Genomic DNA, 16,951 nt, shown 5'->3' on the forward strand with positions numbered 1-16,951 from the left:
AGAATCGATTGAAAGTTTGAAATGCTTAGCGCTCAAAGCTTAACTGTGATTTTCCGATCATTACTGGACAATGACTATCAGTGTTAATGCCATATAACTCTCTATGTCCATTATATATGTCTTAAGCTATGCATTGACAGTCTTGGTTCATTTTCGACAAGAAAGTGACATCCATCATTCTTGCAGTGGACTCTTCAATTAAGTGAGAGGTTTGGGAAAGGAGAAATTGTACGCGATTTAATAAAAAACAAGGATAAAGTAGGTAGGCTAAACCTATTCCTATCTTTTCACAGACAATCATTAACCATCAACCCTTGGCCCTTAAGAACCCGTCGTTGATAATCGAACTTTTAATGAACTCCTGATCCACTACATAGTCGAATAGTCGAATACATCGTCGAATTTATCTCGAGAGAGAGAGAGAGGGGGAGGGAGGGGGAGAGAGGGAGGAAGGGAGGGAGGGAGAGGGGGAGAGAGAGAGCGAGAGAGTGAGAGTGAGAGTGTGTGTGTGTGTTTTTTTTTCTCTTATGTTATGTAACTGATTTTGATTATGTGTAATTTTCTACTTTATTTTATATATTATGTAACCGATCTTGACTATTTGTAATTTTATATTATGTAACTGATCTTGTCTAATGTAATTTTCTACTATATTTTATGTAATTTCGAAGGTATCTTCTTTTGTGTTGTTTTGTAATTTAATTTTGCATTTCATGTATATTATTGAAACCTGGTTGAGTGGAAGAGAAGGCCTCATGGCCTTAACTCTGCCAGGAAAAATAAACCTACTACTACTACTGCTGCTACTGCTACTGCTACTGCTACTGCTACTGCTGCTGCTGCTCCTGCTGCTACTACTGCTACTACTGCTACTACTACTACTGCTACTGCTGCTGCTGCTACTGCTACTGCTACTACTGCTACTTCTACTGCTACTGCTACCGGTACTGCTACTGGTACTGCTACTTCTACTGGTACTGCTACTGGTACTGCTACTGGTACTGCTACTACTACTACTACTACTACTACTACTACTACTACTACTACTACTACTACTACTACTACATAGCACGTTAAACACAAAACTACAGAGGAAATTACGAAACTGTAGGCCAAAGTATTATGCACTTAATTTATGAAAATATTTTATGGTACGGGTTATCCGCTTTTTTCTATTAACCGATCAGCCCACCCCATTCATTACCACGGATAATAGATGTTCTAGTCACCGGCGTGGCTCAGTCGGTTAAGGCACTTGTCTGCCGGTCTGAAGTTGCGCTCGGTCGCGGGTTCTATCCTCGCTTGGGCTGATTACTTGGTTGGGTTTTTCTGAGGTTTTCCCCAACCAATAAGGTGAATGCAAGGTAATCTATGGCGAATCCTCGGCCTCATCTCGCCAAATACCATCTCGCTATCATCAATCTCATCGATGCTAAATAACCTCGTAGTTGATACACCGTCGTTAAATAACCAACTAAAAAAATAGAAGTTCTACTGTATTGCGAATTCCTATGCTTTCGAGCACCACAGAGCATTGAAACTTGCTCAACATATATATAAGACATTGCTGATTTATTTTTACAAGAAAATTAAAATGCGATTTTTTACTGAAAATGACCAAAATTTCACCCGTCATCCCCTTAACAGTGAATATAGCTGACGTATACTTCATAGACAGGCTATAGGCTTGGTTTTCTCTATTCATGGCTTCTTCCGCTTTCCAAATGAAATGAACAGCAGTAAATCCTACTACTTTTTAATTCATTTAATCAATTACAGAAATAAATAATGTTAAAATGTTCAATATTATGACGTATAAATTTAATATTAACATTTGTTAATACATGTTAAATTTGATAATGTATAAACATTTTCGCCCTTTACAGCATCATCAGATACAACTTGCTTTTACGATATCAAGTGGAATTTTTGTTTTTTCTTATACTAAACCATCAAATTGGTCTTATAATAATAAGTAAAAATATGTACTGTAATAATTACTCACGAGTTTATGTAATTATGTATTTTACTTGTTGGAAAATTCTTTTTAGTGAAATACATAAAACTCGTGAATCATTATTACTTATTATTATAACACCAATTTGATAGTTTAGTAGCCTATAAGAAAAAAAAATTCCACTATGTAATTTAGATATCGTAGAAGCAAGTTATATCTGATGATGCCGTAAAAGCCGAAAACGTTTATGCAGTATTTATATTTAACATGTATTAACAAATCGACCCTCACAAGTACTAACATTGTAACTCACTTTCTTACATTTTTCGGGAGATGAAAATGATCTTGTAAATTAGTGTACACAGATATGTAGAGTAACAATAAGATTTTACATACAATTGGGGAGGTTTAGAGTTACAATGATAGTACGGGAAGAAAAAGAAACAATTTAAGACCATATTAACTAGGATAACTCAAAACCATAAAAAAAACTGAGTTACAATGTTAGTACTTGGGACGGTCGAAATGTTAATATTAAATTGATAACTCATAAGATCGAACATTTTAACATTATTTATTGTATTTAATAACTGACTTATCTGAAAATAAAAACATGAATTGTCAATTACAGAGTGCCAAAACATTTTGCTTCATAATTTTCAGGCGTAAATGTTACGTTTTATAGTTAAACTATAGTCCCGTCGCTCTAATTTCCGGCAGCCAATCGCGTTGCAGGTCGGCTACATTTAAACGTGTGCGTCTTGTGATTCGCTGATGAAGAGGTTATTCATTTCTTAAGGCTCGATAAATACTTAATATAATCGCCCGCCATTTTGGCTCTTTCGTTGGCGTTCGCAGAAAGAACACGAAGACGTTATTTGCCGCTCAATTATTTGCTGAATTACAGTGCGTTTAATTTATTATCATAGGAGCTACGACATGATAATATTTAGCGGTTTGGCAAATAGATTCCTCGTATGGTAGCTCGGCAACGAAAGAACAAAATGACGAAGGATACTACCTACCTAGACTTTATAGAGCCTTCACTTCCTAAGACGTAAGCAAAGAGGAGGAGTCACGCCGGGAATAACAGCGTCGCGACTATAACACTAAACTTCATGTCATAGTCTATAGGGGTGCTATGCATAGGCATTTCGCTACCCCGCGTTACGAGCGTGCTAAACTAGCTTCGGCTATCGACTGATTACTTGAACAGGATTCATATCATATCGCTAACACTGGTTTATGAATACAAAAAACGTTAGTGCGCTGATCATCCACCGGAAGCCCGCGCTAAGAATGTCTATGAATATGGCCCTGTAAGTTCAGGATGCTGAGACACGTAATCATATTATCATGGAGAAAGTCGATGCTGATTTTTGTATGTAATCAGCCGGTATAATACAGGGACATCATTTTATTTTTACTAACATTTCTAATATTACCCTGGCTATACCTTTGGCTTAAAGGTTGTGCACCGGAAACACCTTTTGATACCCCCTTCCACTGGAGTTCGATGATACTGGCGTAAGATACAAACAAATCACTTTACTAGGTATAGGAGGGATGAAAAGTAGTTCATCCATTTACGTAAAGTAGGAAATATCGCAATTTTGTGTTTGATAATTTTCATTAGGGTTTTCTTTAATCAAAATACAGTAAAATATTAACAATAAGTGTTTTTACTCTCGAACTGAGCTGTCCGTTTCGACGTATTCATTATGCAGCGAATATTATACTGTCTATAGCACATTAGCGTACAATATAGAGAATGAAGTTAAATTGAAAAATAATCATAATATGGATATTTAAACACATATTTGAAAATGATGGCCGTTCATTTCTATACAGGTTTCAGTTCTTTTTTGCATATTATCGCACTATATACTATTGTACCTAATCCCAATTACCAGTTTCGTCTTTCGTACTACTAACTCATGTTGAAATAATTCTGTACCTACTCTATAAAAGAGTACCTTACGTACAGTATATTCAATCTTCACTTCTGTCCGATCCGAAAAGATAAAATTATTCAGACATGCTACCCTATTTATTATCCGTTCAAGTGGTTTTGTCGAGGGTCGTAGAAAGGAGGGAAATCACATGACAGTTAATTACTTTACGAGGCCTTTTTATTTAAGTTATTTTAAACAGTTGTATAATATTACGTAGACGTACAATTCCTAACAGAAATTACTGTTTTCAGAAAAGGGTTAGACAGCCCAGCCACAAAGGGACGGGCAGAAGTGGGTGGGGGAAACCGGGATGCGACATAGGCAAACGGACGACAGTGCCTGTGCGAGAATATGATTCAATATTGAAAGCGAACATATTTCTGGAACGTACTATACTCACTAACTCAGTACTGTTTGTGTTTACTAAGATCGTAAGGCGACTTTGACTGTATACGCTTGGTTCTGTGTGGAGAACGGTTACAAGTTCACTAGTAGAGGGGGTGGGAGTGAAGTACATTAAAAAACTCAGGTACAATAAAAATTGAAGTAAAAATAAAATGATGTCCCTGTATTTCCACAGTTTAATATATACAGTTGCGAAGCTATGCAAACATAGACAGTTGAAATATGCAACCATAGATAGTTGCTAGCCACCAGGATCGCTACTATCGCCTCATCACAGACTCTTTCCCTAGCAGACGATAAAATATATTGTACTTTTGATATCGTGTTCTTTCGAAAAATTAACACCTTCCTTCCACTATCGAAATACGAAATACATAAGATTTATATATTATTTTCATATAGTATATATTATATTTTATAAACTCACCTTCCTTGATCTTTCGGAAGGATAAATCTGACCTCTTTTTCTTAGAATTTATAGTGCAACAAACGTCTCCTTGTCCCATATTACTCAAATTATTGTATTTTAGCCATTTACAGTTACTACAACCGATAACGAACATTTCACAGTTTACACAACTTTCACAACAATGCGAAATGCCTTTTCTATCTAGACCAGGCCGTAATATATGTTCGGGTTTTCTATTTCAGTGTATGGAGCTCAGTGAATTATTATATCATAACTTTATTGCGTATCATAGCTAAGTTTTATTTAGTGTAATGTGTCCATAAGTTCCCTTTACTTCTTGTTGCATAATATGTTGCAGAAATAATTACAAAACTGTGTTATTTTAATGTGAAGAGAATTTTACATGTTAACATAATCTTTTCGCATCAACATTTTAAGTTTAGAATGGAAGCTATTTTGAGATTTAATAAAAAAGAATTTATATTGTGATTTTAATATAGCACATCTACCTTCCTTGATAAAGACAGAAAATTTATCATACCACTCTTATGAAATCAGTGTACGTACGATTGTTACTTCGTCTCTTAGGTAGTAGATAAATACAATAATTCAATACTCAATTTTAGTATTAAAATACAGACAAATTGAATGTGCAGAGTATCATACATGACATTATGCTTAATTATAATGTATAATTGCGAATTTAAGAATATAAGATATACTAAACATAACCTATAATATTTCCATATGAATGGCAGGGCATTGGAGACCACTAAAATTAGACAGAAAGGGGCAACTGGGACAGTAAACATAACCTATAATTTCAACATATCTAAATATTCGTGCGGTGCAACTGAAAATTATTGAATCGTGCATAAATTAATGTACAATAATTTCGCAATATTTAATCGAAATAAAGGCAGGTAGATCTATTACACATACGAACAACGTAATTTTCACACCAAAAATAATATTACACCTTAACTCGCAAGGAATTATGTCTGAAGTGTCTTCTAATCATTGTTTTAAATTTTATTAATGCAATTACACTACATTTTAGAGAAATATATGTTACTTTTTATGCATTCCAATTAATTTATATGATTGAAACGCCGCCCTTCGTGATCGGGTTAAGCGAGTCACATGGTCTGCCTTACGGCCTGTATTAGATCACGATGACAGTGGCACAGTCTATTGTTCTTAGTACACACAGCGCTCCAAGCGGCTAGCAATTATCGCGAGAAATGCAAAAAATCACCCCAAGCTTCGCGACTGTATATACTAGACTGTGATATTTCTGTGAATTTCGGACAAACGTGTATGTAAGTACACAAGCATCGCCCGCACTGGGATGCTATGAAATTTGCGAAACTAGCCTTGCATTGCCTCTAGCATTACAAGAATGCTCTCTAATATGAGTACAATACCTGAATACAGGATCGTAAACCTTTCATTAGGGCTGGACTTAAACGTGAAATTTACAAGGCAACAAAAGAAAAGGTAACTTTTCACGGAGGAAAGATATGGTCGTTTTAGAGATATGGAACAGATATGAGTTTAAACTGTGACAAGGATTGATGAATGGCGTCTGGCACAACAGTTGAACATCGGGAGATGGCGAGATAATTGCTCAAAACGCAACCTCTATCCCATTGTTTTCTTAGTTCATTATTATCTTTCATAAGGGTGAAAAATTGGACTTGCTTCTCTAAGTCTATTGTAATAGTCAACTGGTGTAGCCAACATACAAGAGTATTATAGTTATTTGTGGAGTTGTAAATGTCCATACTTAGTGATAAATATGATGTAGACTAGAGAGGTTACACCTCAAGCTGGCCTCCAAAACATAATACGACGGGAATTCTTATTAGTCAATGTTAATTCTAATTTCTAATATAGACGAGACATATATTATATTATATTACTAGCCGTACCCGTGCGCTCCGCTGCACCCGTTAGAAATAAATATAAAGTAATTACATAATTAAAATAGGACATTTGATCCAGGGAACATTCGTGTTTGATAGAAGGATAAATCGTTTAATATGTTACTTAATTTAAATTGCATCCAAATAATTAAAATGCGATCATTTTGGTCCAGAGACCACTCATTGGTGCAATGACAATTCCTTTAACATGTTTCTAATTTTTATTACATGCAACCATAGTTTAATGAAGATTGACATATCATTTAGATTTAATGTGTATACTTTATTTTACTTGTTATAGGTTTCCATTGAATTATGGTAATAACTTAATTTTAACCCTTGTTTTCTACATATTCAGTAAATAGCGTTTGGTCCACTGTGCTTCTGAACCCTTCAAATAACTTAAATTATATTATATAATATTACATTACATATATTATATTATATTATATTATATTATATTATATTATATTATATTATATTATATTATACTGTAATAACATTATAGCATTAGGCCTATGTCCATCTAGAGAAACTACACTTTCCAATGGTGAAATAATAATTAATTATACAAATCGATTAATTTAGCTTCCGATATTACTTCATACAAACACAGAAACATTCTTTGTAGGCTATCTTTCATAGCTTTCGATTGTTGCGTCCAAGGCCCCTTATAGACGAAGTCATTTGTTTTTTATTTCATTATACGGCCTTAGATGGCAGTTATTTTAATTTTAAAACTCATTTATCTCATTAAATATCAGTCCTATCAAACTTTTTCACAGAATAAAACTTATCGGAAATTATTTTTAAAGAAACTTTTGTTATGTAACATTTTTCACAAAAATCAATAATAAGCGAGATATTTCGATTTATTTAATTCAGGCCTCCTTATAACCCCCCTTTAAAATAATGTATTTTGAATGCCATATAGCCTAAAATCTAAGTTACAACGAACATAATTTATATTCCAATTTTCATCGAAATCCGTTCAGCCATTATCGCGTGAAAAGATAACGAACATACAAACAGACAGACAGACATACAAACAAAAATTTCAAAAAAGCGATTTTCGGTTTCAGGGTGGTTAATTTATATATGTTAGGACCAATTATTTTTGGAAAATCGAAAATTACCAGAAAAATTTCGGCTACAGATTTATTATTAGTATAGGTATTATATTATATTATATTATATTATATTATATTATATTATATTATATTATATTATATTATATTATATTATTATATTATATTATATTATATTATATTATATATTATATTGTATTATATTATATTGCATATTTTATTTAATTAGTTTGCTTTGTTTTTAATTTAATTTAATTCATTTCATTTCATTTTGCTTGATTTTTACTTTACCTTACTTTACTTTTTTATTTTACTTTACTTACTTTATTCATTCACCATTTAGGGCCATATTCATAGACATTCTTAGCGTTGATTTTTCGGTGGATGATCACCGAACTAATGTTTTTCGTATTCATTAACAAATGTTAGCGATATGATATATGAATCCCGTACAAATAGGCCTAACCAGTCGATACCGGGGCTAGTTTAGCATGCTCGTAGCGCGGGCTAGCGAAACGTCTATTAATAGCTCCCTTAGTGTTCTGCCCGAAGGCAGGTCTTTCACTGCAAACCCAGCTTTCTCCAGTCTTTCATATTTTCTGCCTTCCTCCTTGTTTCCTCATACGATCCATTTATCTTAATGTTATTTATGAGCTGATATCTTCTTCTAGTCCACACCTGTGGAGTAACGGTCAGCGCGTCTGGCCGCGAAACCAGGTGGCCCGGATTCGAATCCTGGTCGGGGCAAGTTACCTGGTTGAGGTTTTTCCGGGGTTTTCCCTCAACCCAATACGAGCAAATGCTGGGTAATTTTCGGTGCTGGACCCCGGATTCATTTCACCGGCATTATCACCTTCATATCATTCACACGCTAAATAACCTAGATGTTGATACAGCGTCGTAAAATAACCCAATAAAATAAAAATAAAAATATCTTCTTCTACCACGAAGTCTTCTCCCGTTCACCATTCCTTCCAGTGCATTCTTCAGTAGGCAGTTTCTTCTCAGCCAGTGACCCAACCAATTTCTTTTCCTCTTCCTGATCAGTTTCAGCATCATTCTTTCTTCACCCACTCTTTCCAACACAGTTTCATTTCTTATTCTGTCCATTTCACATGTTCCATACTTCACCATATCCACATTTCAAATGCTTCTATTCGTTTCTCTTCACTTCGTCGTAATGCCCATGTTTCTGCTCCATACAATGCCACACTCCATACAAAGCACTTCACTAGTCTCTTCCTTAGTTATTTTTCCAGAGGTCCGCAGAAAATGCTTCTTTTTCTATTAAAAGCTTCCTTGGACATGCTATCCTCCTTTTGACTTCCTGGCAGCAGCTCATGTTACTGCTTGTAGTAGCCTACACCCCAAGCATTTGAAGCTGTTCACTTGCTCTTCATTTTAACAATTAACCCGTAAGTGGTGAGGCGTTTTTCTAGTCACGTAACTGGTGAGGTGGAGATTGCACTTATCCCAACATAGAAACTTGTATCGTACCACTCAGATATTCAAACTGAATTTTTAATTTATATAATTAAGTACTTTTATTTGTTTTAACTAGGTTTTCTTCAAAATTAGGGAAGCAGGCAGCATAATAAGCAATGAAAAAAATATATCTCCGCACATCCACCTGGCGCAGGCTTATTTTCTTACAAGGGCTGGGGTACTCACAGCCACCACCTCACCAATGACAGATTAAAGAAAATTTAATGTGTGTGGGCTATTCCATCTCAAATCGACCGAAATATAGAGAAAATTGACCTTGAAATTTTTAAATACAATAAAACTTTTTCTGTCCGTTGACAACTGTGATACAATGCTTTGTGCAAAGTTTGAGGCATCAGAACTTCATAGTGTTTAAATTAAAAATACATAAATTTATCGTATTTTCATAAAATTAGCAACTTTAAACAGTTGTGGCTCCGAAACCCTTTCACCCAGTGATCAAAATCATGGTTTATTTTGATGCTGAAAAGTTAAAGTTTATATTGACATGTAAACAGCTTTCTTAATTTTTATGAAAATGGAGAAATTTAGATTTTTCTTCATTAAGACGCCTTTGCCCACGAAAAAATATTTTTAAAAATATATGGTTAGATTCCGCATTGAAAGTACAAATAAACACATATTTTTTACTGGTGTACCGTTGATAAGAAAGTATTGAAAATGTTAAATAAAGAAAATAAATAGTTCGCGCGTGAACTAACCAACTGACTGTGAGGCGGGAGGTTGCCTAGGCAAGCAAGGCCAGAAGACATAAACACGTCATGTTTCGTCTAGTAGTGCATAGCTGGGCTAGCTTTATCACAGGTTTTCATAAACACAGGAGTAAAATGACGCCCAATGCTCGCTTATCTTCATCTCTCGGCCAGTGTGTGCTGTGTTGCGCCGTTCAAGTCCAGGCGTGTGAAAATAATTTATTTAATACCCTCGAAATTTATTGCCGAGGCACTAAGCAAACAATGCCGAATCCCTCTTAATAATGCAAGGTTTTTTCTCATTATTTTTAACATTTTTACAAATGGGCAAAAAGCCTAAAAGTAAGTAAAATCAGATTATCTGTCTCTCTGTATACAATAAAAATAAGGATTACTTCTTAACATAACCTACCAAATGTCAGCTTCAAAATGAGCTCCCGTTCAATGTTCTGCAGTAAACTGTTCCAGAGTTCTGAGCGCTGAAAGAGGCTTGTTTTTATAAAAATACGCTAAATTTGTCGCTCAATAGTACGAAAACCGTTTGACTTTCGATAGTATATTTTTGAAAATCCACTCTCCTCAGCACCTTGTATGAATAGGGAAAAAATTAGAGTATTAAAAAAATGCGAGGTTTTTTACTGATCGATTTCATATGGAATAGCCCGTGTGTAGTGTCGACAGTGTCTGGCTACTGAATGCAATTGCCAGACATAACAGCCCAACAGGGTAAGAGACCTCCCTGGCCATCCCTATCTGTCCTATGATGGAACCTGTATGTACAGTAAAACCCCGATTATCCGTCACCCTATTAACCGACTGCCGGATTATCCGACTGTCTTTCTCTCCCTCCTTTTTTTTTCTTTTTTTTTTCTTGCTACAGAAACATATGAAGTACGTACTACTGCACATTATATTAGTACCAGTACGTATTTTTTCTAAAGAGTGTTATTACAAGCCTTGACACTTACACAGTATGGCCTACTGTTCGAGTCGCCGTACTGTACAACTTCTACTGTATATAATAGTACATTATGCAACAAGCCTATAGTGGTAGTAATTAAGACGCGAGTATGTTTGTTTATGAAACGAGCGCAAGCGAGTTTCATAATTTTCATACGAGTGAATTACCATTATAGGCAAGTTTCATACGACTTTTTATGCTCGACCATATTTCTAACTTGAATTTATTCATAAGTATTCATGTTATTGTTATGTGAGTGCAATAGCCTACCTCATAAATTGTGAGATGTGCGCAGGCGCGAAAGTATTGATTTTTTCCGGGAAACGAATGTCGACGACCTTGATATAATCTAGAGAGTAAGATAAAAATTAATCTTGATATAACCTTGAAATTGAATTCGACATTGAAAAACGAGATGACAAAATGAATTTATTTGAATATTATTTACAATTAACGCTAATTATTATAGTAACACAACATAACCTTCTGCGACAGTATTGGATTTCCAGCCTCCGTGGCGTTTCCCTAGTTGTCATTCGATTGCATATTCGAGAATAATCGAAAACCTGAACTTTAATGAATAGGTGTACTTTAATGACATGCATTAAAGGACTGCTACCAGGTGTATAATTACTGCATTTCGGCATGGTCGAGCATAAAATATTTTATGGTATGGATTATCCGATTTTTTTCGATTAACCGTTCAGTTCATCCCCTTCATTACCACGGATAATAGAGGTTCTACTGTAGTTCCGAAGCATTTGAACTGTTACGCTCCAGGGATGGAATACTCGGTAGTCTTTTTCGCATCATAATAAATAGATGAGACTAACTTTGCTATTTCTGGAAGCACGTCATAGTCAGCTGAAGACCCCTCTCTAAAGAGTCCAGAATTTTATCCTCAGCAGGTCCTGAAACAGATTTTTAACCGCCTATTTCTTTGTATCTTGCCACAGTCATTCCTCCATTGCTCCTTTGTCGGATCACCATCACATCGTCCCTGAATAGCTTCTGTAGCAAGAAGCGACGTTAAATAAAAAATTGCTATGATTTGAAAGCCCGAAGATGGTGGTTCCGAAGCCGCAGCAGCCTGTAAGAGGAATGTTGAGGATGCTACGACATTGTTCTGCAGACCAGTCAGCTGGTTCCCGTGTCATCCATCTCACTTTCCGATCTTCCTTTTAAGATATCATTAAACATCACCTCCTAAACGTCAGACTGTTTTGTTTTTTTGTTCGTACTAAACAACCTTTCTGTCTTTGACATATCTTTTCCTTTCTTGTTTCTCCTCCCACTCCCGGTGGACCCTCTCCTTCGGCGGTTTCTTTGTGTATAATGTGAACAGTGTATTAAGCTCTCTAGTCTTTACAGGTGTCAGCTCTGAATCCTGCAATACCAATGTTTAATTAATTTTAGTTACATGCTGACGGGATCTGTTCTGTAAGGAATTAATTTGTTAAAAATAGATGATGGAAGAAGATGTGAAGAGGTTAAAGACATTATTAGGCAAATAAACAAGAAACCAGTCATGATTTCTGACTATATTTCTTAGCGTAGGGAGGGGAGAGTAAAACAACACGCAGCGGTGGTAATGGATGGAACTAAAAAATCATAGATTATTTCATTTTTCGTTACTCTCATAAAGAGAAATTATTACTGTTCATAATCATCATCATCATCATCTTTGACTGCCTCCGTGGTCTGTTGGTCTGCATGCTGGCTTCCAGATCAGGAGGTCCCGGGTTCGATTCCCGGGCTCGGCTCTCTGTGAATTTTTCCGTGGGTGTCTAGAGTCTGGAAATTTGTATGATTGTGAGTGTGCCGGGTTAATATTAATTAGCCAATCATCACAAATATAAAATACATCAGGACTGTCGCTGGGCAGTAACCTGGACACACGTTTCAGCGTCACATTGTTGACAAGTAACTCCATCTGTTACAACGAAAAAAAATCTTCTTCTTCTTCTTCTTCTCCTCCTCCTCCTCCTCCTCCTCCTCCTCCTCCTCGTGTCTTCTTTCGGGAGGTCGATTCCAAATATACCACCAATTGTCTCTATCTTTCCATGTTTTATCTTTGTATATTTTCTCTTCCCATTTATATCCCTGTTTCTGTAGGTTTATTTTAATTTGGTTTATTTGTTTTCCGGTGGTCTTCCTCTTGGTCGCTTTCCTTTCATCTTTGCAGAACACTATGTAGGCCTATGCATATTATTATTATTATTATTATTATTATTATTATTATTATTATTATTATTATTATTATTATTACTCACTTCCAAATAGTTTTTAAGGAACCTGGAGGTTCATTGCCGCCCTCACGTAAGTCCGCCATCGGTCCTTATCCTGCGCAAGATTAATCCAGTCTCTATCATCATATCCCACCCTCCTCAAATCCATTTTAATATGAGCCGTTCAGAGCAGAAGTGGTGTAAGTCAAAAATGGGTAATGAGGGTTAAAGTAAACATTCTGTAAAATACATTGCAAAGTAGCAATTAATATTCAATTTATTTACACTACTAGTAGTCAGTGGATAGCACGAAGGACATATTAATTGCTACTTTGCGCTGTATTTTACAGAATTTTTACTTTAAACCTCATTACCCAATTTTGACTTACACCACTTCTGTTCTGAACGGCTCATATTATCCTCCCATCTACGTCTCGGCCTCCCCAAAGGTTTTTTTCCCTCCGGTCTCCCAACTAACACTCTATACACATTTCTGGATTCGCCCATACGTGCTACATGTCTTACCCATCCGAGACTTATTTTATGGATTCGTAACAAGCTGTTTTTACGGTGATGGCTTGTTAGCCATTCGCCCAACCCCCAAGCTGGAGGACCACCCCCCATCGGCTGTTAACGAATGCTTATTCAATATATTCGCAGCTACCCTCCATATCTGAAGGCCGTCTCCTCTATCCGCAACCTGAGGACACGCCATACCGTGGTGATAGGGATCCACAATACATTATTATTATTATTATTATTATTATTATTATTATTATTATTACCTACTTACTGGCTTTTAAGGAACCCGGAGGTTCATTGCCGCCCTCACATAAGCCCACCATTGGTCCCTATCCTGAGCAAGATTAATCCATTCTCTATCATCATATCCCACCTCCCTCAAATCCATTTTAATATTATCTTCCCATCTACGTCTCGGCCTCCCTAAAGGTCTTTTTCCATCCGGCATCCCAACTAACACTCTATATGCATTTATGGATTCGCCCATACGTGCTATTATTATTATTATTATCATCATCATCATCATCATCATCATCATCATCATTATTATTAGTTAGTTACAAATGGCTTTTAGAGAACCTGGAGGTTCATTGCCGCCCTCACATGAGCCCACCATTGGTTCCTATCCACTCCCTACCATCATATTCCACCTCCCTCAAATCCATTTTAATATATGTACCTGAGAGCCAGAGTGGCGTAAGTCCACCTTTTTTTGAAAATGATATTATTACACTTTTGAAGTGCTCTTATTGCGATGCATGAGTTCCACAAAGCAAAAAGTCTCTAATAATAGTAATAAACGAAATAAACAAGATTACAATGATGCAAGTCCAACTCACTTTAGAACCAAATTGAAGTAAGTCCACTTACTACTATTTGGCTCTAATAATTTTTAGAGGGAGCAAATGTAAGTCCACATAAGCTATTTTAGCTCTTAGGTTTTGGCTAGAATGTACATAACGCGTAACTGAAACTATGCGAAATCAAATTCATAAGGAATATTGGAGTGAAAACAGGTCCTGGGATTCAAAACGTCAATTTATATCATCATGTGTCACGAGTAAACCAGTACAACGGAGCAGACCAAGGGACTCAACAAGGGCAAATGTGAGGACACAAAGTAATGTGTATTCTTTTACAATAGAAACTGCAAAAGAATCACTATGTAAGACATTCTTTCTGAATACATTAGCCATCTCAGAATCGTTTATGAGAGTAGCATTGGTGAAAACTTCGGAAGTTGGAATGGTGAAACCTGATAAACGTGGCAGACACTCTTCATTCAGTAAAACCCCTGATTGCATTATTGAGCAAATAAAAGCCCACATAAGATTATATCCCTCTTATGAAAGCCATTATAGTCGAGAACGAACAAAGAAAAAATATTTGAGCAGCCATCTTAACATAAGTTATCTAAAATGTATGCACTTTACTTGATGAATGTAAAGCTTCCGGTGTTAAAGAAGCGAAGAAATGGCTATTTAGGCGTATCTTTAATGAAGATTTCTATTTAGATTTCCACCAACCAGATGTTGATACATTTGATACATGCGATCTTTGCTGTGTACAGTTGCATTATGCTTCAACAGAAGAAGAGATTAAAGCCATAAAAGAAAAAACAAGAAATGCATATGGAAGAGGCAAATATGAGGTACTGCTTGAAAAAGGTGGATAAGGAAACTGCAAAAAACAATGAAAAACATATAGTTATAATGGCTGATCTGCAAAAGTGCTTGCCCACTCCATACCTCACAAATTCACAAAGTTTTTACCTCAGAAAACTATGGACACTAAACTATACAGTACATGGCCCAATTTCAGAAAGGTCTTGGTGTATGCTATGGGATGAAGTGACTGGAGGTCGAGGTGGAAATGAAATGGCGTCTTGTTTCTTAGTCTGGGCAAATGGAAGCATAAAAGATAATGCAACAGAAGTCTTAAATGTTTGGACCGATAATTGTGCAGGACAAAACAGAAATTTAATGATGGTAATGATGTATATGTGGCTCCTTAACAAGAATAGTAGTCTGAAAGAAATTAACCATAAATTTCTCATGAGAGGTCATACTCACATGGAGGTCGATGGAGACCACAGTATAATTGAAAGGTCAAAGAAGAGGCTTTCAGGTATGTCTATATTCACATGCAATGACTGGGCGAACTTTATATTGAAATTTAAGAAGTCACCTTTTATTGTGAAGAGAATGCAGTTGAAGAATTTTAAGAATTTCCACTCATTGATCAATTCCACTTCCACTCCGCTTATTTCTAGGAACAAAACTCTCAGAATGAAGCATTTTTAATTTCCTCAGCAGTATGGCTTCAGTTATGAAAAATTCTGATGGAATTCTTTTCTACAAAATCGAATTTGGAGGAAACTTTCAATCACTAGATTTGAGAAGAAATACAAGGACACTATTAGAATCCCCCATAATTGAACTCCCACAATTGAGGATTTTCAAAAAGAAAATTGGCACAATAAAATACAGAGATTTGATGATTCTTGTGCAGTGGATTCCAGAGGAATGTAAAGCGTACTTGAGGGACTTGCCACATGCTGAAGGAGAAGAAGACTTCCCGTAGTGAAGAACAGTTCAAGTGGACTCTGAAATCTCTACAGTTTGTATTTTTTTAATTTCACTGTTTTATTAATGTAAATTAAAAATGGCTATTACATCACATATAATTTAAATAACATTTTGTTTTTTGATAGCTTTAAGGTTTAGACAGTGTTGGGTATATTGTTAATTAAAATAGCCTTATTAATATAACATGAGGTTTCTGTCACTTGTAACAGCTACTATACGTGTGTAAGACATAAAAATAAGTGTAGCCTAAGTGAAACCCATAAGACTGAATTTGAATGTGTATTATATTAAACCACTGTTATTTGTATTTTGATACATGAAGAAGAATAAAAAATATGGCTATTTTGTATGTGAATAATAAAATGTAAATCCAGAAAGTATTCGTTATATTTAGAGCTAAAATAACCAAGTCCATTTAATTTCATTGTAACAAACCGATGGAAAATAAAAGGTGTTGATCATGTAAAGAGTAAGTAGTAGTCTATACAACATAAATATGAGATTCATAAGAAACGAATAAGAGCGCAAAAATAACAAAAATATGAGAATTTTTTTGTTTTTAGGCTCTCCTGTAAAATTATTGTTTTGTGACTTGCGTCACTCTAGCTCTCAGGTACAGATATTATCCTCCCATCTACGTCTGTTATTATTATTATTATTATTATTATTATTATTATTATTATTATTATTATTATTATTATTATTATTATTA

General features: G+C 35.4%; 1 protein-coding gene across 1 annotated transcript in view; it reads right to left on the reverse strand.

Annotated features, from left to right (window-relative positions):
- LOC138708965 (uncharacterized) overlaps positions 1 to 16,951 on the reverse strand; it is a 267,711-nt gene that overhangs the window by 25,347 nt on the left and 225,413 nt on the right. The window lies entirely within an intron of this gene.

The sequence above is a fragment of the Periplaneta americana genome, chromosome 11 (assembly GCF_040183065.1).
Source record: "Periplaneta americana isolate PAMFEO1 chromosome 11, P.americana_PAMFEO1_priV1, whole genome shotgun sequence".
Lineage (NCBI taxonomy): Eukaryota > Metazoa > Arthropoda > Insecta > Blattodea > Blattidae > Periplaneta > Periplaneta americana.